Source organism: Lissotriton vulgaris, chromosome 9 (assembly GCF_964263255.1).
Source record: "Lissotriton vulgaris chromosome 9, aLisVul1.2, whole genome shotgun sequence".
NCBI classification, from domain to species: domain Eukaryota; kingdom Metazoa; phylum Chordata; class Amphibia; order Caudata; family Salamandridae; genus Lissotriton; species Lissotriton vulgaris.
Genome location: NC_141697.1, coordinates 1,120,054,065 through 1,120,078,537, shown reverse-complemented (window position 1 = coordinate 1,120,078,537; position 24,473 = coordinate 1,120,054,065). Strand labels below are relative to the sequence as shown.

Sequence of the window (24,473 nt, the reverse complement as noted above, 5' to 3'; positions counted from 1 at the left end):
CCGCCTTCTTGTTGGTGGCGCCTTGGGCTCCTCTCCCTTTGTCTCTTATGGAGAGGGTGGTTCTTGGTTGATGGCTGGATGTCGGTCATCTATTCGGGTGTCGTCTGTTTCTGTTTGTTCCCTCTCAGATGGTCACTGCGAGTGCCTGTCTGTTTCCCGGGGGGGGGGAGGATACTTTGGACGACTCTTGGATGCGAGGCTGGTGGTCAGTGGCTCTGCTTTCTTGTTTCTCCGTTTGCAGGAGGCTGAAGGCTGTTCGGTTGAGTCGCTTGACGTTTACTGCCTTGTTGGTGATTCATTGTGTTGGTATCCGGACGTACTCTGATGTTGTCCTGTTCTGCTTCTCTGTTTGGGGGGGTTGCGAGGTTCATTCCCTCAATTTCCTATGTCGACTCCGTTGTTCCTGGACTGGGTCGTTGTTGTAGTCCCTGTCTGCAATTTCTCTCCCACGCCGGGGGATTGTGATGGCAGACTGTCTGTACAGGATCTTTCCCTTCTTGGGGGTCTTTTTCTCTGTTCTGGACGGCATTCCAGCCATTGAAGTGGTGTTTTGGGTGTCCGGCCATGGGCTTGGCGGATGGTTGCGATGTCCTTTCGGTAGCCGAGGGGCCTGTTGTATTTTGTGCCTCTTGTTCCCCTGATTCCGGCGTTTGTGCTGTTGTTTGGGTGTGATGGGGCATTGGTGCCTCTGGTGGTCCCGGGTTGGCTTCGGCCCCGTGGTTTCCTCTGTTGTTGGTAGTGCTCGCTTCAGCGGCACATATACTAAAATTGGTACGATACAGTGAAGATTAGCATGGCCCCTGCGCAAGGATGCCACGCAGATTCGTGAGACGTTCCATATAATGGAGGCATTGCGTTCGGGTTGGACGTTGGTGTTCCTTTCATTTCCATTTGTTGGGCCCTCTGGATCCGGTGTTCCGATCATTGTTCCTTCTGGGTGGGCTCTTCTGCAGTGTTCCTGCATGATTGTTCGTTTGGAGTTGCGGGTCTTTTCCCGCAGTACAAGCACCCCTCTGCTGGTACTGTCTTTCTATACACATTGGGTCTCCTCTGCTGTTTGGGGTCTGCACTACGGTTTGGTTCCTGATCGGGTCGAGGTTGGATTTTGGGGGTCGGTGTTGTTTGGGCTTGGCCCTTTCTTCCCCCCTTGTTCAAGTGGGGCTTCCTTTGGCGCTTTTTCTTGGTCTACCTCATGTGTCTGTGGGGCTTTTGATGACTTGTCTTTTCGGGTCTCTGGCACTTCTCCGCCCTTGTCCTGGATTCTCTCCTCCATGTGGCACCTTCCGTTGGTGTTGGGTGCGTTGCACAGGGTTCCCTTTGATCATTTGGGGTTGGAGGCCTTGCTGGTTTTGCCGTTGTGAGGGTTTGGGTGCTCTTGTGTGCTCTTCCTTCGTTTGTGCCTGCTTGTGCTCTTGTTTAGTTGGTCGGCATTGGTGATGATGCCTGTTGACTCCCTTGCACGTTTTTGGTTGTGTAGCATGCCTTGGTGTGTTATTGTCTCGAACGGCTGCTTTTTCTGTGGTGGCCTGTTGCTTGTCGTTCTGACTGCTCCGTTGGGACTGCTGCCGTCTCTCCGCTCTCTGTCGGTGGCTTTGGGTGGCTTTCCTTTTGGTGTCTGTTTCAGTCGGTGGTTCCCTCTCGTCCGATTCAGGGGCGTTCTACTCGTTTTGTTGCGGTTTCTTGAACCGCCATTCAGGTTGTTTCCATGGGTGTTTTGCTGGACGGAGTCTTGGTCTTCCCCTCATGCCTTCTTTTCTCATTACCGTCTTGAGGTTGGTGCTTCTGTTGCCTTTGCCTCTTTGGTTCTGTACTCAGTGGTTTCTTGGGGTGTGTCTCTCTCCGTTATTGTCACTGACTTTTTTTGTTGTACTGCCTTCCCTGTGTGGGCTGTGTTTCCTATCCATGAAGCTGATATTGCTTTGGTATCTGCTCATTAGTTATTACTGTGGCGAGGAAGACGGACGAGGAGGTAATGCCCCGGTTACTTACCGGTAATCTTCATTACTCTGAGTCATAGTCTTCCTCGCCACAGTATAGTTTCCCTTCCCTCCCAGCCCTTTGTTGTGGCTTCATGTATACAGCTTTGGTTTACAGGTCGTGATGTGGATCTTGTATCCTTTTATGTGTTTGGTGGTTGCCACTGGGGGCCATTTTGGAGGGATAGGGAGACTAGTATGTTAACTTTAGCTTGGAGTTTCTGTGGGAGCAGGATGCTCATTGGTAATTACTGTGGCAAGGAAGACTAGGACTCGGAGTAATGAACATTACCGGTAAGTAACCGGGGCATTCCTTGCAGGCTTGTCACTGAGAAGGTACTACTTCCAAGCCTGTGAGGCTCATTCCACCAATAACTTGGAGTTGTTTCGGGAATCAAAATACTATGGTGTCTGTCTTTCAAAACCACTTTGACTCGACTCATTGCATCTGTGATTGGAAGCATGTGCTGCAACCCTGATTAGACCAATGGAACTTTGCTGCTACTGAGGTGAGAGTTGCAGCAAATGGGGCCACATGTGGGCAGGGTCACACTTAATTTGAGGACCACAGATTTGCCGGCCTTCATTCTGGTAACCATGGTCTTGTCGCACTGCTGGATGCACAACTCACTGGATATATTCTGTTGCACGTCCCATGCACACAGGTGTCCAACAATGCCTACTACAGCTGGTCGCAGTCTTGCAGGTGTGTTTGATCCCATCTTCTGTCACCAATATGTGGTTTTGGATGAGAAAGGGAAGTCCAATAACCACAACAGAGAGATATAGGGTCACAGGGATATTTAAAGACCTGCCCAGGTTCCCATCCCCATTTGCTACAATATCAACAACAAATAGAACCGGGGGTCTAAAGTCAGCAATGTCACCGACTGGCTTCAACTACTCCAAACAGTGAGTCAGAGAAAAGTCACACAAAAGCGAGAAAGAGAAACAAAGAAAGCAAAGAGCTAGAACGGAGTAATCAACAGTGAGATCCTGGAGCTAATAATTGGATTCCCATCAATTTATCGTTGTGATCAATCTTTTCATTTGGTCATCCACCCATGTGGATGGTGTGTTTCTTGATCATAGAGACTGACTTCCATCCAGAGGGAATTGGCTCAATTGGATCAAACCAAACTCACATGAAGATAAAGAACCAATAGTGCGTTACTGATTTACAGACCACAAAGGAATTTAGTGCAGTGCAAAAAAAAAAGCGGTGATTAAAATAGGGTAATGAGGAGGAAAACAAGGAATTAGTATTATATATGTCACCTCACCCCTTAATCTAAAAACAGGACAGTTCAAGGGGCAGTTTCAACAAATAACTGCAATGAATAAGGCCAACATGGTTCAGCCAATAGGGAAACTTTGCCCTCAGCTTTCTTCAGGGCCTCTGCTCTCAAACTTTGCTACTGCAAGACACAGTGTACAAAAAATATTTAAGTGCAAAAACTATTTATAGTGAAAAATATATAATTATCAGAGGTTGGAACAAATAAAACCTACATATACTGATCCTCCGCTTCAAGTGATGCAGATGGCATCCGTCTTGACCGTGGACTGGACCTCACCTCACCTGGACCTAGCTCAGGATATAGAGGCCCCGCTCTGTCCGTCGTTGCCTCGCACATGTACTGAGTCAAGGGCCACTCATTTCTTGCTGATATCATCTGGCTAATCCACCAGGGTTACTCTACACAGGGTAATGGGGTGAAACAATGGGATTGCCCATGTGTGGTACATGCGCCTCAGCGGCCGCAGAGGCCTGTGTAACGCCCATGGGATTACGGTATAACTGTAAATTATTTCCACTCACGAGTATAAAACTGAATCTTAACATGATGATTGACAGAGGCAGGTGCAGGACTATTTGGAGTATGCATACAAGTAATTCAAAGCATTTCATGGCAGATTTATGTTGCTTCCTGCAGAGATGAGTTTATGAACAAGGAGGGAGTGGTTTAAGATAAAGAGGTAAAGTGACTGACCTGCCATGTATAGAGAAAGAAGCAAACACAAGGAGATAATGAACGGAGAGCTGCCATTTTTTCAGACACTCGTCCGCAATCACAGACCTGGGTTGAATCCATCATTGTTCTTTAGCTTACTCCGCCACCCCAGTTCAGACCCAGCCTTATGCAAATCAGTATTTGACCCTGTTCTGTATGGGAACAGTCCAGCCCGAACTGCCAAGCCAGGTCTTCCCTGGAGCGAAAACAAGCATCCTGGGACCGGTTTTGGGGTAACACCTCTCATCAGCCAGCCTAGCTTGACTCCAATGCCAATGGTTTTGCTATGTATAAAGAGATGAAATTCACTGGGGTACATGGAAATAGGATTTTGCCAGCTCTGGATGGGTCAAATATTTTAATCTGAGCTAGAATGTTCAGTCATTGAGGACAGCGCTTAGTGTGGACACTGCTTATCAAAGAGAATGTGGGTGGAACTGCCTAAGCTATGCTTAAGAAGTATCCTGTTGTTAAACTGTGCATAGGAAGTGTGCACTTAAGTGATGGGTGGATAAACAATTAGCTCCGTGAGCTTTCATATCTGCCACTAAGGTGCATAACTCAGGCACTTTCCAATGCTGAACTAAGCTCCCTGACATTGTGTTGTAGCATGTACTCTTGGACAATATGCAGAACATGCCTCTCATTCAATCCATGTTGGCCTTCGTGTGCGCATGAATCATTTTACTCCCAAAGACTACGTTTCCCAGAAGGCATGATCTTGTGGCACATCTCATTATTGATTTACACCTTCCTGGAAATCTTTCAGGGCTTACCTTGCATTACAAATCCTTGCCACATTTTGTGGCAGACTGTATGATTTTCCTGCCAAAGACTGCATTTCCTAGAATCCCCTTCTCACTGCTTTGCCTTCATCATTGCTGGACAGGATGAGAGGAGGAATCAGCTAACTTGTTGCTGTCAGGTGGTAGCTTGATCACTCCTGACACATATGATTATTAAAGAGCACATTTTACTTCATTCTACTATTGGTCACTGATGCAATGTCCTTGTTTGACTGACCTTCTTTTTGCAGAGGTTTCCTTATTCCTGTGCTTGCGACAGCAATTGGGTCCTATACCTATTCCCGATAGCAGGGTATCCCGGTTTCTTCAGCTAGCATCATTTAACAGTCTATTCTTGTTTCTTGTACCTGTACTGTTTAGCAGTTTATAATTGTTTCTCATTATAGCAGTGATGTGTAACGAATCCTTATTTACAGAGCTATCATTAGTTTCCTTGTTCTTTGAGCTAGTGCTATGTTCAGTGCACACTTATCTCTTGAGCTTCCACAACTTTCAGTGATACCCTTTTCTTAGTCTTCACTTTCCCATCAATGCTTTCTTGTTTCCCAGTTTTCCTGTGGGTTGACTTCCTTATCCTGCTTCCTTAATTCCCAGGTCCGTGTAAGCTGCTTCCCTACGGACAGACGCTTGCAGGACGCTGATTACTTGAAAAGGACTTAACATGGTCCCTTGACGTATGGACTGATTCCGTTCTATACTACTGGAGCTAATTAATGTGAATTGCAGTCACTATGCACACCACGACGACTATGCTTTATCTATTTGGAGGAAATGGATGGTTTTAGAAAGTCACTATATTATCAAAAAGGTAATTTGCTCTGACAACTGTATACACATACTAAGGGAGAATAAGCCTTGAGGAAGCCCTATTGGGCGAAACGCGCTTCGGCTGCTGTTTGTATTTGGAATAAAAAAGGTGATAACGGAACAATTTCATTGGATACAGACTATTTTTTGGACTGGTCGTTTAAAGAACACATATGAGATTGGACTAAAGGAATGGACACAGTGCTAATGAGATTGTAAGCTGCTTCCCTATCCCTGCTGACCTAGTTCCAAATTCCTATTGTACTGTGTTGACTTTCAATCACCTAACAGTTATACAGGGTTTCTCCTCTTATGTGCTAAGCGCTATTCCTCTATAGCTCCTCATTCGGTATGTCTAGTACTAAATTTCGAACCCTTGTTGTTACTGACATGCAAGTTCATGTATGATTACCTGGATTTGTGGAAACAGCGGCCACCAGGTGTGTTTTTCCACTGTGCATATTGTCTTTAAATTCCCTTATTGTACAGCATTGAGGTTCTTAACTTCACAGATCTTAAACACATATTTTGAAGATAGTATCTGAAACAGCAATCATGGGGGAAAGGCTACTGAGCCATAGCCATTGCATGTATCTAATACATGCTTTAACCCATACTGATTTCAGTATTAATGTTATCTGTATGTGGATATTAGTAATTTTGAGTGTTGAAATACCTTTTGAGTACCTGTTTTGTGAGAATTGACTTTCTTTTTTATATTGTGAGAGGTCAGTCTCTCTGTATCCCTATTTTACTCTGACTGCCTTTGTGATCTTGGGCAGCTCTGTCTTTCCAATATGTTTGTCTCCTTGTTAAGAGTCACTGAAAGTCTCTTGCATGTATATGGCATTTTTCTTTGCGAAGATATTGGTTGCCAGAAACCTTGTAAGTTGTAACCCAAATATCTGTAAATGGATTCCCCATGAGAATTCATTTGTTCATATCTGGATGAGAGACCAGTGACACTCTCTCAGACCTGCTTTGGAATGGGAGAAATCTCAGTGAAAACTTAGTCAAAAATTGAGTAGGCTAAATCGTCACAACTCCTAAAGAAAATATCACTACTTCACTACTTCAACTACAATCTGCAGGGTATGTTCTGAATAATGGTAAAGCCAATCAAACCTTCTCTACTACAAATATGTTAATATTGTGCATTTGCTGGGATCGAAATGTCCCTTGAATGGTGGCGAACTTGCACCAAGCCCTAGCTGCAATGATGTCTGGATCCCTGGTGCTGATTTTTGTTGTCATGGGTAACACACATATTATCCATCTACACCATGACATAGGCCTATCTAACAGACTGTGGGCTTGTTGTACTGGGAGGGGTGTCCCAAGTTAAGTAGTAGGAACTCTATGGTGACATCACACTGTTTAGTGATCACTAGGAGCAAACAGACCCATTTATACCGGTGTCACTGGAGTGAGGCATACTGGATCACTTATGTAACATTCTGCCGCTGTTACATCAAGGTATTATGTAGTGCGATACCCAAAGCTGTAATTCAACAGTCGTAATAACTTGGTGTGGCCCAAGTTATTATACTAACAAAATAGAATATACGGTATGTAGAAATGCAAACAGATTGAGCAGCACTTAAACACTCCACCAGTCATAAACAGAGACGCCCAAATCACCATTTGAATTAAATGCATGCGGGACTGGTCGGACCGGGAATCAGGCGTTTCTCTTCTCCAAGTGGCTGGAAGGATAGGTGTCCGCTTTTGTTACTGGGGCCCGGTTTTGTAGCAGTGCAGCAGTTTTAAAAAGCACTGCAGAGTTCCTTGTATAGCCAACAGTTTTCAGGCAACAATAAAAGTGTGAAGATAACTCTGGTGATTAATGTACCTGCTGGAGAGAGATCATAGTTTTGTCTAGTGGCAATTTTGTATTATGCAGATCACAGAACAGTATTTTGCATGCGTATATCAGTGGTTTAATGTTTTGGTTAAAGAGATCTTTCCCAGTCTTTCATTAACCTAATTCTGCTAAAAGGGTCTGCTTGGGTAGAAATGAATTCTCATTAGTAAAGGCAACCCACTGCATTAGGTTCTGAATCCTAAGTTTGTCCTTTCCCAGACCAAGCCCCCTTAAAAAATGCCTACCAGTATAGATGACATGTGAATCCTGCCCTGTGTTGTCTTATATAATATTTTCCGTACCCTGATTTACACATGTATGATTAATTTTCTCTGTATTTGTGTGTGTGAGGCGTAAAATGGTTTGACAATCTACACTGGTATGAGAGGCACTATGAAACAAATGAAATATATGTGAGAGAGGGGTTATGGAGAGATGAAAGACACTGTTGGAGGGCAATAGTGAGAGACTCATTGAACAGCCCCAGTAAAGATTGATACATCCTGGTGCATTGTTAGGTCATCATTTACTATGTTTTACAAACTAATACAATTGAATATATAATGATACATATGTGTTGTACAACAAACCATTTTTGCCATTTTCTCCTAAATTTTCTTGAGGGAGAAACCCCCTCCATCCCCAAGGCCCTGTGTAGTGGTCAGGCTCGCTCGATGAGCACCGTATGGGGGCTGGTCTGACAAAATCCAAAAAGGCTGCTTTGGGTTCCTAGTCTGGGCCTGATTAACCCCTCCCCTGCTGATGACGGAACCACTCCGTCATCAGCCGCGGTCGCGCTGTGCTGATGACAGAGCGGTTCTGTCATGGCCCGGCTGCCACGCCTGCGCGGCGCTGATTTCGCGCCTGCGCGGCGTGTTCTATTGAGCGGGCGGGGCCATGACGGAACCGCTCCGTCATGAGCACAGCGCAACCAACGCTGGTGACGGAGCGGTTCCGTCACCAGCATGCGCACGCCGCTCGGCCACACTCCCCCCTTAGCACTGCGGCAGAATAGCTGCCGCAGTGAAGGGGTTAAATGTCCTGCCCAACAGCTTTCATGTTAGAGATTTAATGCAGTCCTTTCCAGTCAAACTTCCCTCTCACGAGACCTCCTGCCATGAATTGCATATGGTGTAGACCTATCGGGCTTCCATACTTTGTGTAACCAATTCATCGAGGCATCTAAACATCCAATGTATACTTGTGGTCGTGTTTTTTTACAGCTGGCGACATTTTATAAGGCGCTAGAAACAGATATATAACAGTAAGCACAGGCCCAATATATAACTGTCCAGCAGGAAAATGGCTCTCTGAGCACACACACACAAACACTTGTCTTCCTCTCTGTGCAAGGCATGTGTGCATATGTCTTTTATTCAGTTTAGTTTGCTACATTGGCCCATAGTCTTCACGGCTAAAGTTTAATCTTTCTTCAAAAAGAAGACGAACCTCACTATTCCAGCCAGTGAAGTGTGTTTTATTTAGTCAAATTGCAGCAACAAAAAGCAGCGTTCAGCGGGTGAAAGGTCAGCGACTTTGAACACTGGCAGGTGCAATAACAACTTACAGACTCTTTGGGAAAGAAAGGCAAACAAGAAGCTACCCGAAGGGCATCTTGGACCCTGTCTGCTCACTTCCAGGGCCACGTGATTGACAGTTGTGACACCATGTCAAGGGCAGGGGAGGCAGGACACTTGTCAGTGCTTCACATGCTTGTTTGATCAAGGGAGCGATTGCCTCCTCTGAACTGCACTCTCAGCTGACACCACAAAGAAACAGGTAAACAAACGGAACAGGACAAGTGTTTTCTTATGACCCCCAACAGGAGGCAAACGAGCAACATCTAACAATCCGTCGGCACCTCAACACCTGTTCTTTATGGTCTCAGGAAAGCTTTTCCTCCTCCGACATTTCAAGAGACACCTTTGTCAAAGCTACCTGGTCATTAATCCTTGGAATTCCTACCAATGGGAGCTTTAGGGTGACACGATCTTTGTTCCCTCGTGTGCGAAAAAATGCAGGCAATGCAACAACTGGCTGCATTTGTTTACTCCAGACTGCTTTCATGTAGCTGCACTCCCGCAACATATTGTTACAGTTCATTTTGCTCAAATGCCAAACGAGTCAAATCTACTTTACTCATATAGTTCGCGATTACTTTTTTTTAAATTCATATTCCTTTGAAGTTCCTAATGCTATCAGAATTTCAATAACAATGTGCGAATATGTTGTTAAACATGTTTTGACAGGCCGAATAACGCGACCAAAGCAGAGTTGGAGACATCCACGCCCCTGCTCTAAATAGACATGCTTTAATGTTTTGTTTCTGCCTATCTGTCAGTCTGCCTGTCTGCTTACTTATCAGCCCGTGCACATTAAATTAACAACGATGTACATTTAACATCCACGCTGGGTCTGCAGCACAGGAGCTTTTCATCACACCTTTGAAAGAAAACAATGTAACTCTAAGAAGAAAAAACATGAATGCATTATATTTGCTTGGCTTTACAGCTAATCAAGCACAAAAATACACAGACATATGACCTGTAGCAAACACGCTTTGAAATCTGAATGCCAGAGGCACAACACACCTACGTTCCAACCGCACACCTACGTTCCAATGTCCTCATGCTGAAAGCATACAATTCCTCCCATATAGCACCAGACCTGGCATCAAACATATCACTGATCACGTCATTCTTAGAGTATCAATGGGCACCAGATAGCAGAAATCACTAGAAAGTGGAAAGGATACCTTGAGTAGACCTCAGTAAGTGTATAGAGTAGGTCAGGGGGTCTTCATTTAAAAAGATTGGTGTGCATAGTTTGCAGATCTAATGCTGTATGTATCTGTTCCACACTACCCACGTGGAACTAGACATGCTATTCTATTAGCATTTCTAGTTGTCATCTGTGATTTCAAAAGGGGTTCCTACTCTTAATTTAGAGATACATCCACAGTTCACGTGTATGTCTACTTATCACCCAATAATTCATAATTCACGACGGTTTCCCAGTTTCTACCTTTCTAGTCCCTTGGTACTCACTTCCGGTGTTTTATTGCATACCTTACATTCCGGTATGTCAGACTAATTGCATGTTATGTTTTGAATGAATGTGTGAGCAATTCAACCAATGCAAGTGCACAAACATAACTGAAAGATCACACCTTCACATAACGCAACACATGTTATAGATAGGCTGCCACAAAGTCAGGTGTGAGTTCTTTTCTGAATTAACTAGAAATCTTGCATTACTACTAGATTTTCAGTCAGATTCATCCAGAGCTTACCTTTTTACAACAAATGTAGACACTGTCCTCTGTTGGAGTAGTGAAGTACATTTGTCATTTAAAATGCAGCTCGATTTTTTGTTTCTTCCGTACCTAAATGTGTACTCCACAAAGGTCTGAGGCCTATAAACTATCACATACCTAATGTGCGTCTGTGTATTTTCATTATGAAATTGAAAAAGAAGAGCCATTATGTAGTATCCTGTATATGTTTTTATCCTGTTGCTTTCTCCCTAGCTGCATAGCCAGTGTGACTGTGCTGTGTGGAATGTTGGTGTGGTGATGATGAATGGAATGTTTGGGTGCCTGTGATATGAGGTGTGACATTTGGAGTATGGGCTGAGCAGCAGGCAAGGTGCTCCTGGTGGGGCTGCTCTACATGAACTTACCAACCTGTAACTAAGACTCATTAAACTTACTTAAACTACATCTCAGCTACTGGGCATCTTCATTACATTTTTGGGGACATTTTTCTGGAAAAGAAACTCTGTGTGAATTTACAGAAAGAAGAACTTTTAAAGAAAAGTAACTAAACTAAGAGTAAAGTGAGACATAATGACTGCAGCCTGTCAGCTCCACCAGTTACTTCTATAGCGGTTGGCCCCAGGCAGAGCATGTATCTGTTTACATCATTGGCTTCAACTTTTAACCCCTTCCACGCTGATGACGAGCTGGGCTCGTCATAGCGTAGCCTCCTCGCACGCTAATGACGAGCCCAGCTCGTCACGCAACTTGCGATTTTAGAATTCTCAGCGCGCTAGCGGAATTCCGCTAGTGCGCATGAGGTTAAAGTACTGATTATTACCGGCCACATTGTGTTCCATTTATAGAGACTGCTTATGCACAGGCCGTAGTATCTTCCCAGCAAGTTATGAAGGTGTTCACTCTGAAGTGACCACCGCGAGTTATCCATCACAGTTACCTGATTTAATACTGCTGCAAGGAGAGTAGAGTCTTGGCGCGAGTAGCGCGTGAGTGGTCTGCGAGACTGCCAATGACGTCATCCGTATACTGCCTGGAACACGTGCTGTGCATCTGAATTTAGTGCACACATGCACCTGGAGCCACAAGGCACTCTTCACCTGTGCGTGCCGCCATCTTTGTTTTCTATGTCCCTTCTACCCCGTTTTGCCAGCCAGCAGCGTTGTCGGAGTCAGCCAGGATGTTACTGCTGGTGTTGTCGAGGTTTTGCGGCCAGCTGGTGTTTATGGAAATTTTACACTAAGAGACCCAAGGCAACAGCAGGTAAGCCATTCCTGTTGTATCCTAGCCTCTGGACGATCAGATTGTATATTTTATGTCAATGTGTTTTATTGATTTACATGCATGCAGTGTGGTTGAGACGTCTCTCAGCAAAAAGTTTTCTTTAAGGGGTTGGCTTTCACTGTTTTTTTCCACTTCTGTTTGCTTTGCAGTTCAGGAGGTTTTACCATGTTTTCATATGCGGTTCAATTCACAATGCTTTGTTTTCTTTAGTGCCCATTTTTTTTCTTTATTGGCATTGTTGTCGCTACTGATGTGCTGTGGTGACATGCTATTTACATTATACGTTACTTATCCCTCTCAAGGTATTGTTCTTCAGGTATCAGTTGACCATTTCTTAAGTTTAGCCTTTACACACCCATACACGAGGGATGGAAATAAGTGAAAGTCCCATTTCTAGAATTTACACTACAGACCTTTACACAAGGGATGTTTATTTGGGTTATAAACCCATTTCTATAGTTGACGTTAACCACCCTTCCATAAGAGATGTCTAAATGGGTACTGGTCCCATTTCTACAGATCGCATGTCATACCCTTACGTGAGGGATAATTGGACGGTGTGTAAGTCAGCCTGTGCTGCACGTTTTGTTTGCTGTCCCTAAGATAGGAGCGGCTCTATGGATCGGAGTCACCAAATTTCACACATTTCGTTTGCTGCCCTTACTTGAGGAGTGGCTGTATGGGTCGGAGTCACACATTTTCACAGTTTCCCTACTTTTCCCTACTCTAAGAATGTTGGTTGGGTGTAAAACTCCTATATAAACACAAGGGAGAGTAAGGGAATTTGTTCACAGAAAACTGTGAATGGGAGGTACTCCTAATCCCCTGGACGAATTATCAATAAACATAAGAGGAGTACCACCTAGAAAAGCTCAATGAGCGATCTGAGTGGGGAAACTAGATAAGAAGAGAGTCCTTCTTGGATTATAATAAACCGCTCACTCACCAACCTAGTTGGTGGCATGCTTCATCATCGGGGTCCACCCTGATAGCCGAATGCCATCAGGGTGTGCTTCGACAATTGAAATACAGTGGAGCAGGTATTTTGTGAATGGTGCAAAAAAATGTTAAAAATTGTCCTGGTATGACTAATGTTAATAAAGTTTTATTCTTAGACTACAGGACAATAGTAAAATGTGTGGGGGATACAATTATGGTTTGTTATGACCATGTGTATCGATGTGTTGGAGGTCTACATGTTTCAACCTGCTGTTGGAAATTGCTGGGTTTTCTTCAGGACCAACGGAAAATGGGTGGTCAGAGCACATTAACGCTCTGCCAGGCCTAGATTCCTTAAAACTACTGGCAAAAATCTGCAGTAGGAAAGTCTCTCAAACCCGATTGGGCGAGAAAGAGAAAAAGTGAAAAAAACTCCTGTATTAAGGTCTCAAGGCTTCACGGGGTAGAGGGAAGGTTGGCCTCTGGTAGGGACATATTAGTTTGCCAGAGATAAGCGTAGCCGATTACCTACACGCCTCTCCTGAAGCCGCCCCGCTTCTTCAGGAGAGGCGTCAGGAGAAGCGTGTAGGTAATCGGCTACGCTTATCTCTGACAAACTAATATGTCCCTACCAGAGGCCAACCTTCCCTCCACCCCGTGAAGCCTTGAGACCTTAATACAGGAGTTTTTTTCACTTTTTCTCTTTCTCGCCCAATCGGGTTTGAGAGACTTTCCTACTGCAGATTTTTGCCAGTTGTTTTAAGGAATCTAGGCCTGGCAGAGCGTTAGTGTGCTCTGACCACCCATTTTCCATTGGTCCTGAAGAAAACCCAGCAATTTCTAACAGCGGGTTGAAACATGTAGACCTCCAACACATCGATACACATGGTCATAACAAACCATAATTGTATCCCCCACACCTTTTAAAATTGTCCAGTAGTCTAAGAATAAAACTTTATCAACATTAGTCATACCAGGACAGTTTTTAACATTTTTTTGCACCATTCACAAAATACCTGTTCCACTGTATTTCAAGGGTCGAAGAACACCCTGATGGCATTCGGCTATCAGGGTGGACCCCGATGATTAAGTATGTCACCAACTAGGTTGGTGAGTGAGGGGTTTATTATAATCCAAGAAGGACTCTCTTCTTATCTAGTTTTCCCACTCAGATCGCTCCTTGAGCTTTTCTAGGCGGTACTCCTCTTTTGTTTATTGATAATGGGTGTAAAACTCACCTGTTACTACAGGGTACTCCACTCACTCTTGTTTTTGGGGATGTTTGGTCGGGTGTACTACACCCATTTCTTTTATGTTATACATATGTGTGTCAGTCGTTCATACGGATACTTCATCTTGTGCTGTGTTGTGCCTCCTCTCATGCCTGTCTGGCCAGTGGGTGTAGTAGTCATAGGTGCGATTGTGTCGTTTGTCTAACATGTTGTTTCTTCTGCCATATTTTATGCCATATGATATGAAATTCAAAAAGGGGGAGGATGTGTGGTATATTATCATCTATATTTATATATGCATCTTCCCAAGTTATCTCAATTTTCTCTTGTATATTTACCTATGCATCTTAAAATATTTTCTAACACTACATTGTTGCTCTTTTTTATCTATCCATCTTCCTTATTTTTCTCAATGTTTAATTATGGGTCTTCTGATGAATGTGTTTTTTCCTTCTTGCATTTATGTACTTTAGCATATTTCTCTTTCCATGGTTCTTCTTGCCAATACTTTGTTTTGCAGTTGAATTTTTGTGTTATATAAAGGATGAGGATATGTAGTATCCTGTATATGTATTTATCTTGTTGCTTTCTCCCTAGCTGCTCAGCCCGTGTGAATGTGCTGCCTGGAATGTTGGTGTCGTGATGATGAATGTAATGTTTGGGTGCCTGTGGGGTGAGGTGTGACAGTTGGAGTACGGGCTGAGCAGCAGGCAGGCTGCTCCTGGTGGGGCTGCTCTACATGAAATTACCAACCTGTAACTAAGACTCGATAAACCTACTTAATCTACATTTCGGCTACTGAACATTTTCATTACACATAACCTTAAATATAATATTACATATTCTCAAACTCATTGAAACTGATTTGGATCTGAGGAACATCAGATACAACAAATAGACATCAAGCGATCTTCCAATTAATAAATGCTAGAATCAAAATCCATTTTTCATTCTGTAAGATTATGTCCTATCCAATGATGCAGTAAGCCCCAAACCCTTTGAACCCTCTTGTGATTAGGTCTGCTCATTAGCACATAGAATGGTTTTCCAAATGAGAAAAGATGTTTTAAATAAATGCACACAGAGAATCAAAGGGAGAGGCCCAAATGAGAGACCGTACTACACCCTATCTAAATGTAAACTCACAAAAAGTACGTTATCAGAAATTCGAAATTCAAAACAAGGGGGAGAGATCCAGTAAGGGAGAGGTCCCTACTTGTGAATTAATACCTATGTTAGGGCCAGGAAAGGGTATGCCCTAAAATGTGGGGAAGGAATGGGAGTCACCTTTCTTAGGACAAGAACCCTCACTCACCAAAGGGTGACGTGCTTTATCATAGGGTTCCCTCCACACACCATGGCATTGGTGTGGGCTACAACACTTCTGGGCTAGAAGAGGAGCCCAGGTGTTTTTAAGGGAAGGGACCTAAGATGGGGTTGGTACGCATCTGCATTGATATGCAACAAGCAAACAATGCAATTGAAAGAGAGCAACATCCAAGGCCGCACTTTGCTGACGTGATTACACAGTTAAATAGAACTAAAGTATTTTTCCCGCCTTGATTTGAACAGAGGGTATCACCAGATCAAATCAGAAGAATATTGCATGTACATTACTAACATTTTGACTCATGTTGGTTTATTTAGATATAAAAGGCTAAGAGTGTCATCAGCTGTAGAACTTTTTCAGGAGAGATCATTCGTCACCTCATACTGCCAATCATAAATGCTTTGAATTACAGTGATGACATGGTTTTGGGGCCACACAAAAGGAACATGATAAAACTCTTACACAAGTGTGTTGTATACTTGCCGATGCAGGTCTCACTTTAAATGTGGCAAATTGTGAGTTTCATCTAACCAAATTCAAGTTCGTTGGTCTTATATTTTCTGATAGTGGAATGACTCCGGATCCAAATAAAGTACGGGCCTTGTCCCTCACAAGATGCAAATATGCTGCAATCTTTCCTTGGTATGGACAGTTACTGCTCAAGATATATATGTGACTTTGCTACTGTAAATGAAACAAAATGTCCCATTTCAATGGTTGAGCGAATGCGAGCAAAGCTTCAAGAGAATCAAGTATGAAGTTGAGAACACCACTCAAATGGCAAACTTTGATCCGAAATTACAGAGGATGTTGTTATTGCAAGCTCAGTGGGGTTAGGTGCAATCCTTATCCAGCTCACTGGACATTCCAATGCTCCAAAGCATATTGGCCCACATGCATCAATCTCGGCTTTTGCGATTTCTGAATTGCGATAAAAAGCGATTCGCAATTTAGAAATTGCAAAAGCCTATGCATGATTATTTTTTAAATATTTATGCAATTCGGTAGAAATTGCTATTTCTACCGAATCGCATAACAAATGCGATTTTGAAATTGCGAATTCGCAATTCCCATTCATTCCTATGGGCCAAAAGGCCCATAGGAATGAATAGGAATTGCGAATTCGCAATTTCAAAATCGCAAATCCTGATTGCATTTCAAGGGTGGTGAGGGGGGTTCAAATGAACCCCCCCTGCACCCCTGAAATGTATTTTTCGCATCATGTTGCACACACACATGTCCTAAGGACATGTGTGTTCGTAACATGAATGCTTTTAAAATGCGTTTTCTGTGTTAATTACACTTTTTGCAAATTTACCGAGTAGTTCAACTACTCGGTAAATTTGTCCCTCTAATTGCGAATTCGCAATTTCAAAAGTATTCATGCATTGCTTTTAAGAAATCGCAAATTTGCGATTTCTTAAAAGCAATCGCATTTTTGGAAATCGCAAAAATGTTGCGAATTCTAAAAATGCTTGATGCATTCCAAAAAGCATTTTTGGAATCGCAAACGGCCGATTTTAAGGAATCGCACCGTTTGCGACTCCAAAAATGCTTGATGCATGTGGGCCATAGTGGCTTATGCTAGTTGATGTTTGTCATTGACAGAACGTGCCTATTCCCAATGTGAAAAAAGCCTCGCTGTGTATAGGCTTGTGAGCATTTTCTTGTGTTCCTATATGGAAAGCATGTCACAGTTTTTCTCCGATCACCAAGCATTGCTCACCAATTTTACAATCCTATAGCCAAAATGCCCCCTCGCATTGTGAGGTGGGGGTTGTGATTATGCATCATCCAGGAAAAGATCAAAACCCTGCTGACTACTTCTCTTTGTGCCTATACAGTGTCATGGCGCTACCTCTAAAGCGGCTGATGGCTATGTCAAATTCATTGTGAAATCCAGTTCCCTTGATGCCTTATTGGTGGAACATTTCGTTGCTGCCACAAGCACTGAACGAGGTTTGTTGATACTCAAAGACATTACACTCCAATCATGGTGGAAACATACTCAACTGCTTATGATGATCTTGAATGTCAGAAATTAAAAAATATGTGGAAAGAGCTTTCAGTTACCCCAAAAGGCATCATGCTACGAGGGTCAAGAATTGCCATACCTGAAAATCTGAAACAGCAAGTTATTGAACTGGCTTGTTAGGGACAATGTGGAGCTGTTGCTACTAAACAATCTCTACGGAACCAAGTGTGTTTCCCTCATTTTGATGAAAGAGTTGAAAAGAGTTAAAGGCATTGCATTTGTGCAACTGCTTGTCATCACCTGCATCTGTTAACAATGTCTGCTCTTTTAAAACATGCATGGGAGAAGATTGCAATTGATTTCTGTGGACTCATTGACAACAGACATCAGCTACTAGTAATTGTTCATGAATATTCCCTGTATTCCTATGCAGAAGATCTTTCCTAAACTATTCATGACAGAGACATCGAGAGATTAGAAAGTGTTTTAGGACAATGGGGCATTCCTTCGATTTGCGAACTGACAATGGCTCACCTTACAATAATTGAGAGTTTTTAAAGATTTTCTCACTCATGAGCACTCTCAAGAAGACTGTTCAGAGAGCTGCGCTGTAAAAGCTTGAACTCAAGTCAGTTCTCAGTCTACGCTTCATGCATACAAGTCAACTCCTCATTCTACTGCTGGTGAAAGCCCTGCCGTCTTAATGTTTGGGAGAGCCATAGTAACCAACCTACCACAATAAACCAATGAGAGATCGATTGACCTTGGTAAACTTTACACTACTGACTCATCTCACAAACGTAAAGGAAGACCTATGCAGACAGACGCCGCTGTGCTCGGAGCATTGTGTTCAAAAGAGGAGGCCAAGTTATCATCAATTAAAAAGTAAAACACAAGTCTGAGGCTTCTTTTGATGCGGACCCACTGAGGGTTGTGACTAGAAAAAAGGACTCATGGCGGCTGCTCACCCTCCTGGGAAATCCATTATAAAACATTCTTCACATTTCACGCACCTGCCTTGACCTTCGCCAGCTTCAGATGCCAGAAGTGACACTTATTTGGTTGAGTATTCAGAGAGCCACATGACTGTACCAGTGTCTGTGTCAGCAGTTCCAGCCATGGACTCCATTATCTTTGCAACCTCACATGACCAGATCTGGGTGATTGATGTGAGCACCAAAACAATTTATTGAAGAGGTTGTGATGTATATATGTATTATTTGTACTTTTTATTGAACAGAGTGGGAGATGTAGTGTCCTGTGAGTTAGTAATGACGGAACCCTTTTGGCTCGTGGCAAACTCTGTGACAACGTTTTTGGGAGTGGGGAACAGAATTCATGAAGTAGAATGTTCAGTAAATGGTTACACTCTGAGGAATAAATTAATGTAATCCAAAGCTCCATGTGTGGCACACTCATTTGCATGTACCTGAGCTGGGGAGGATGCTACAAAACTCTCCCTGGCTCACCATGTTCTGAAAGATATACCCTCTCTGCCATTGTGGCCCAAAAATGTATTTCAGAATCTGAAAGTTGTTGGCTGCTCTGCTCGACCAGGAGTTTGAGATATTTCAGAGTTTGCCTTGATTTCTTATAGGCCCAAAGAAAGCTGGTCAGTAAGTTTACCAATAAGGATGGAACAAGTAGCGTGGTTGCACAAAAGAATATAAACATTTTGGCTGCACCAACATCTTTATGCTGTTACCGCACTGCTTGCGTTGAACTGGACAGCACACTGTGGTAGAAGTAACAAGTCGATGTTATCCCTGCTGATGTGGGCATAACATTTTTAGCCTGGAGTGTAACTGTCCCATACACATAAGCTGGTTGTTAACATATGGAGCATCCCACTTAATAGACGCTCCACAGGGAGGTGCCTTTCTGTGAGCCACGTTTCAGCCTTTGAGTCAGTGATGCATTGAATACATACAGGCACTTGTACAATGAAAAGTCCTTTGGTGAAATTACATTATTAAAACACATAAATTTAATTTGGTGGCAGCTATTACCTCCCAAATTACAAGGTTTATATCATCTGAGGTGAAAGAAGCAAAGCTGATATTTATTTCTTGAACCAAGTTGCCAAAGTCCCATTTGTGTAAATATAAATCTAAAATCTCATTTAAAAGCACAGACGGTAATCTTTAACATAATAAATATATCTAGGATTCTTCCTTAGAGATATATGCATGCCAGAGGTCCTTACTGAGGAGAACCTGGCAGTCCGAAACATATTTTTTCCTGATGAAATGATGGTGTGATAAGCTTAGTTCCTCATAGAAGAACCATATATCTGGAGAACCCAAATATAGACAGTTGCTTCTCTTTTGCATACCGGAGAGATGAAAATCAATAGAATAGGCCTCCAAACTGGATAAATAATTTAATATAATTTACTTGTTGGATTCCAAGGAAGTTAAATATGAGAGTTTGGCAGTAGAACAATAGACTCCACAAGATATGGGAGTTGCCATTTGTTTGTGATACCATGATCGAGTATGTATTAACACTGGTCCTTGTTAAATTTGTGAATCAGGATTAGACATCTGCACTTAATCATGTATTTTTTGCACATCTAGGTTTCAGTTAGGTGTACAAACATTCTTTTCTGTTGACCATCATTCCCTCCCATCCTCTCTGAGAATCTTCCCCCCTGTTTTATGGGAACTGGAACACAGTCAAAATGAAATTCTTTTTCCAAGTAAAAAGGTAGTAGTGGCCCTGTACTTGAATTTGAGACTCAACTATTGAAGTATAGTTTAAGTAGGGGATTCCAGAGCATTATATTTAAAGCTTGTAAGCAGCCCTGAATGGTGTTGTAAATCAACCCAACATCTTAATACGAATGTGTCTTTCAGGGCCTAGATTTCTACAGTGGATTCCTGTTGTACCTGACCCTTTTTGCAGGGTTATCCCCAACTTTTTGCCTTCCTCCTGTCTTTTTCTGGCTTTGCTTTTGCTTCTTTTAGGACTGTGGGTACTTTACCCCTGCTGACCAGTGCTAAAGTGCAAGTGCTCCTTGTCTAAATTGTGTTGGTGATTGGCTTATCAATGATTGGCATATTTCATTTATTAGTAAGTCCCTAGTGAAGTGATGTGCTGAGGGCCTGTAAATCAAATGCCACTAGTGGGCCTGCAGCACTGATTGTGCCATCCACATGAGTAGCCCTGCAAATATGTCTAAGACTGGCCTCTACAGTATCTGTGATGGCAGTTTTAAACTGCCATGTCAACCTGACAAATTCACCCACTTGCCAGGCCCAAACCTTCCTTTTTACTACATACAAGCCACCCCTAAGGTAGGCCCAGGCAGCCCTATAGGTAGGGTGCAGAGTTTTTAAAAGGTAGGACATGTACTGTGGTGTTTTACATGTCCTAATAGTGAAATACTGTTAAGTTTGCTTTTCACTATTGCAAGGTTTATCTCACCCATAGGGGTAAAATGGGGAGTGCCTGGAAATATCTTTTAAGCACAGTTTCCCATTTGGAGCTCATAGGGATTTGGAGTTTAGGGCCTATAAACTCAAAATTCAAAAATACATCTGTTGGAATTTAAATTGAGTTTTTGAAAATGCCACTTTAGAAAGTGGGCATTTTCTTGCTTAACCATTCGTGCCTCTGCCTCCCTGTAGAATCCACGTCTGGTGAGGATGACATTTAGGCTCTTGTACATTTACACAAAGTCACCCAAAGGGAGCTGAGTTGGGCCTTGCGTATCCTGATGGGCCATCACCAGACTGATGGGCTTTCCGGAACTAGAGTTGTGGGAGGAGTAGTCACTGACACCTGAAAGGGGCTGTGCCTGTTCTCACACAAAGTGGTCTCCACCCCCTGTAGCATGTCTGGAGCCAGGCCAGGGAAGGGAAAGGCAGGGTCTGGTGCACTACAAAGACTTTCCTTTGAAGTTTACCTACTTCAAAGGCAGAGAGTGATATAAGTATTGGACCTCTGACACTCTCATATCAGAACATTTCTGGACTTAGGACATTCTGCCAGGAAGAAGGTACTGTAGAAGGTACTGCTTTGTTTTGCTGGCCTGCTGCTTGCTGCTTGCTGATGCTGTCCTGGGAGTGAAAGGACTGGACTTTGCTTTCTGTATCCGGCTTCCAAGATTCTCCAAGGGCTTGTGTGTGCTTGCCGCCTCCCAGTTCCTGGACTCTTTTGCTGAAGTCCTGATTTGCCAAGTGGTGCCAAATCCAGTTCCTACCCCCTTGGAAGTAGAATCTGGTGAACAGAAGGAGGAATTCCACGTGTCGACTCCCAGCCTCTGTTTTTATCGACGCATCGCTACAAACTTTGATGCATTGCTGCTGCCAGTTCAAATATGGGTCAAGTCAACATCAAAATGACATGTTTGTTTTTAGCAGGGCAGCTCCTCCGGTGGAGTGGAGGAGCGTCATCCCACTTAAAGTATCATCAAGGATGAAAAATAAAATGTTATTTAATCATCATTTCATTTTTTATCCCCCATCCCGAACAGAGCGTCAGGATGGGACGGGGCCTGCTGAGTGACATCAGCATGGAGGAGGATTGGCTGTGAAAGCACTATTTAAAGTGTGCATGTCTTTTTGGCTGGCCATCTAGCAACAGGAAGCCAATCATGAGTACTATAAACATCTCTAACCCAGCTGTCTTTAGTCAACTAAGTTAAACAAAATGATGGCCTCCAGCGTGCTGTGGAGCGCTGAGAGAGGTTGCTCCCTCCAGTCAGGGTGCTTCTCTCATGCATCATGAGAGAAGCACCAGGATTGGTCAGTAGAATTTCCTGGTGGCCAGGCTGCCGTCAAAGAAAGATGATGTCCAGTTCAGAGGTGGTTGTGTTCGTCTTCAGGGGGGGGTTTAAAAATATTTTTTTCACGCATGCCTACCGTCCTCTATACATGCCAGCCACCACTGGTATTTAGATGCCTTCATAAGTTAGATCCAACATTTATTTAGACAAAAACACAAGATGCCTGGCTGTGCCCTCTCTAGACTGCTTTTTCATTAACATTAACACAGTGCTGTAGTATGACCTGTCTTTTTATGTGTGGAGACTCCGCTCTCCTAAAGATACTACTCGTAGAGCCCTTTGTGAATACTAAACAATCACAAACGCACCCAATTTTGAATCAGGCCAAATGTAGTTCCTTTCAGTGCCAGGGATAACTATGGCAATGTGTGCTTTTCAAGATTAAAAAAATGCTTTTCTTGTAGCCAATTTATTTCTATATCGCGGAGTGCAGCAACTCCCTCAATAAGCCTGATAAACAAAAACAACATAGTCGTAGCCGGAAGGCAGCATACTACACCAGAGATATTGGCGCTGTCAGTATTTATTTAGATTTGGTTCTTCCAGAAGATTTCTTCCAATTATTTAAATGATAGTTAGAATTACATTCCTTCTCCCTGAAATTGAGCATGTCCACATCTTATTATAAGTTCCCAACATGTCATGCAACAAGCTTTTCATTGCTTTATACAGAGAACAAAAAATTTGCATAATAATCTATAATTACAGCAAGTTGTAAAGCTTTGCATTCTAAATTAGGTATTCAGGCAGCACTTGTTTATTTTCTTATAAAAAAAATAAATGTGTGTTTGGAATGGACAAAACTACACTTTAATAAACTAAGCACTCAGAGTTTTGAGATTTTTCAATGAAGGCAAAAAACAATCAAGTGTGTGTTTGGTTGTACTTGTCATTTTACCTCTGCACTGGGTTGTCTCGAGGGCGACTGTAAGAAAAAAACTGAAAAGAAGTATACTCAATTAATTGTGAGCAAGTTTTTATATTTCTTCATCAGTGTACAAAGAGAGGTGAAGAGCACTGCAGAAAGACATTTATAAACCCTCACAGGATTCAAATAGGATCTACATCATATTACAAAGTAAAATGCTTTGGGGTGGAAAAACAAAGATGGCTCCACATCCACAAACTTTTGCAGTTCACAAACTATTTCAGAGGAGCTCTTTGTGAGGGCTAAGTAGATACTTAGATGCGACCAATCAGTGCCATTCAGACGGGAATGTGCTTATGTGCTAATCGCCTGCTAGGTGACGCTGGTTGTGAGGGGAGAAATCTGGCCTTTGATCAGCAGGACAAGTGCGGGCTTTGCTTCACATCCTGCCTGTGTGTCTCTCTCAGCTGGCCCATCGCTCGAGGGGTGCATTTCAGGATTTGCCTTCATGCATGGTATTTTGTTACTTATTGCATACCACCACCCAAGGCATCGGGGCTCAAACTAAACACTTTATCCGGGCCATCCTCGTGACAGACTTCAAAATGCAAACAGGTTTAAGTTAAACCCTCGAATGCTCCTCTTCTAAAATATTCAGACACAGCTTTTCAAAAATTAACCACCACATCAAAGATTGACTAATAACTAAAGCATGTTGAGGCATCTTTCGAGTTTCTCACTAGTGTGCATTGCACAGGTAAAATCATACTTTAGAGTGTGGATTCCACGTTTTGCAGTTGTAACATTATCAGTGGGAATGTATCTTCACACTGATTACAAGCGATTTCTATTTTATTATATCATGGTTTCAAATGTTAGCATTTAACCTCTCATCATTGCTTTATCTGTATTTAAGAATGAACTTTAGGGAAACAGACATTAAAAAGCATGTATTTATTTAGGATAAGGTTTACAGCAGGAACACGTTGACAATATCGCATCTGTCACTTGCCTTTCTGGCTAGAGGCATTTTGCCTTGTAAATGCCACCAAAGCTATTGTGCTGTGTAAATGACCACATTATATGTGGTAAGGAAGCTGTCTGACAAAAAATTATCGGGGTATAAAGCATGTCTACAGTCATTCTGTATCATACAACACAGCTGTTAGTTTACTTAAAAGTTAGTTCATTTTTCCTTAAAATACTCTGTACATAACACAACGTGCAGGTATGAGTCTACACGTCATTTTTTCACGAATAGCAGTCAAGTTTCAAAGGGTGCAGGTTTAAACCTTATGTTTTGAACTAATG

The 24,473-nt window shown here is 42.8% G+C and overlaps 1 protein-coding gene and 1 non-coding gene across 5 annotated transcripts in view; one reads left to right on the top strand and one right to left on the bottom strand.

Moving 5' to 3' along the window:
- The window catches only part of ERC2 (ELKS/RAB6-interacting/CAST family member 2), a 2,191,867-nt gene that overhangs the window by 267,385 nt on the left and 1,900,009 nt on the right, over window positions 1–24,473 (bottom strand). The window lies entirely within an intron of this gene.
- Window positions 739–845, top strand: LOC147692889 (U6 spliceosomal RNA). The gene has a single exon (XR_015300254.1). It is a non-coding gene; the product is annotated as a U6 spliceosomal RNA (small nuclear RNA).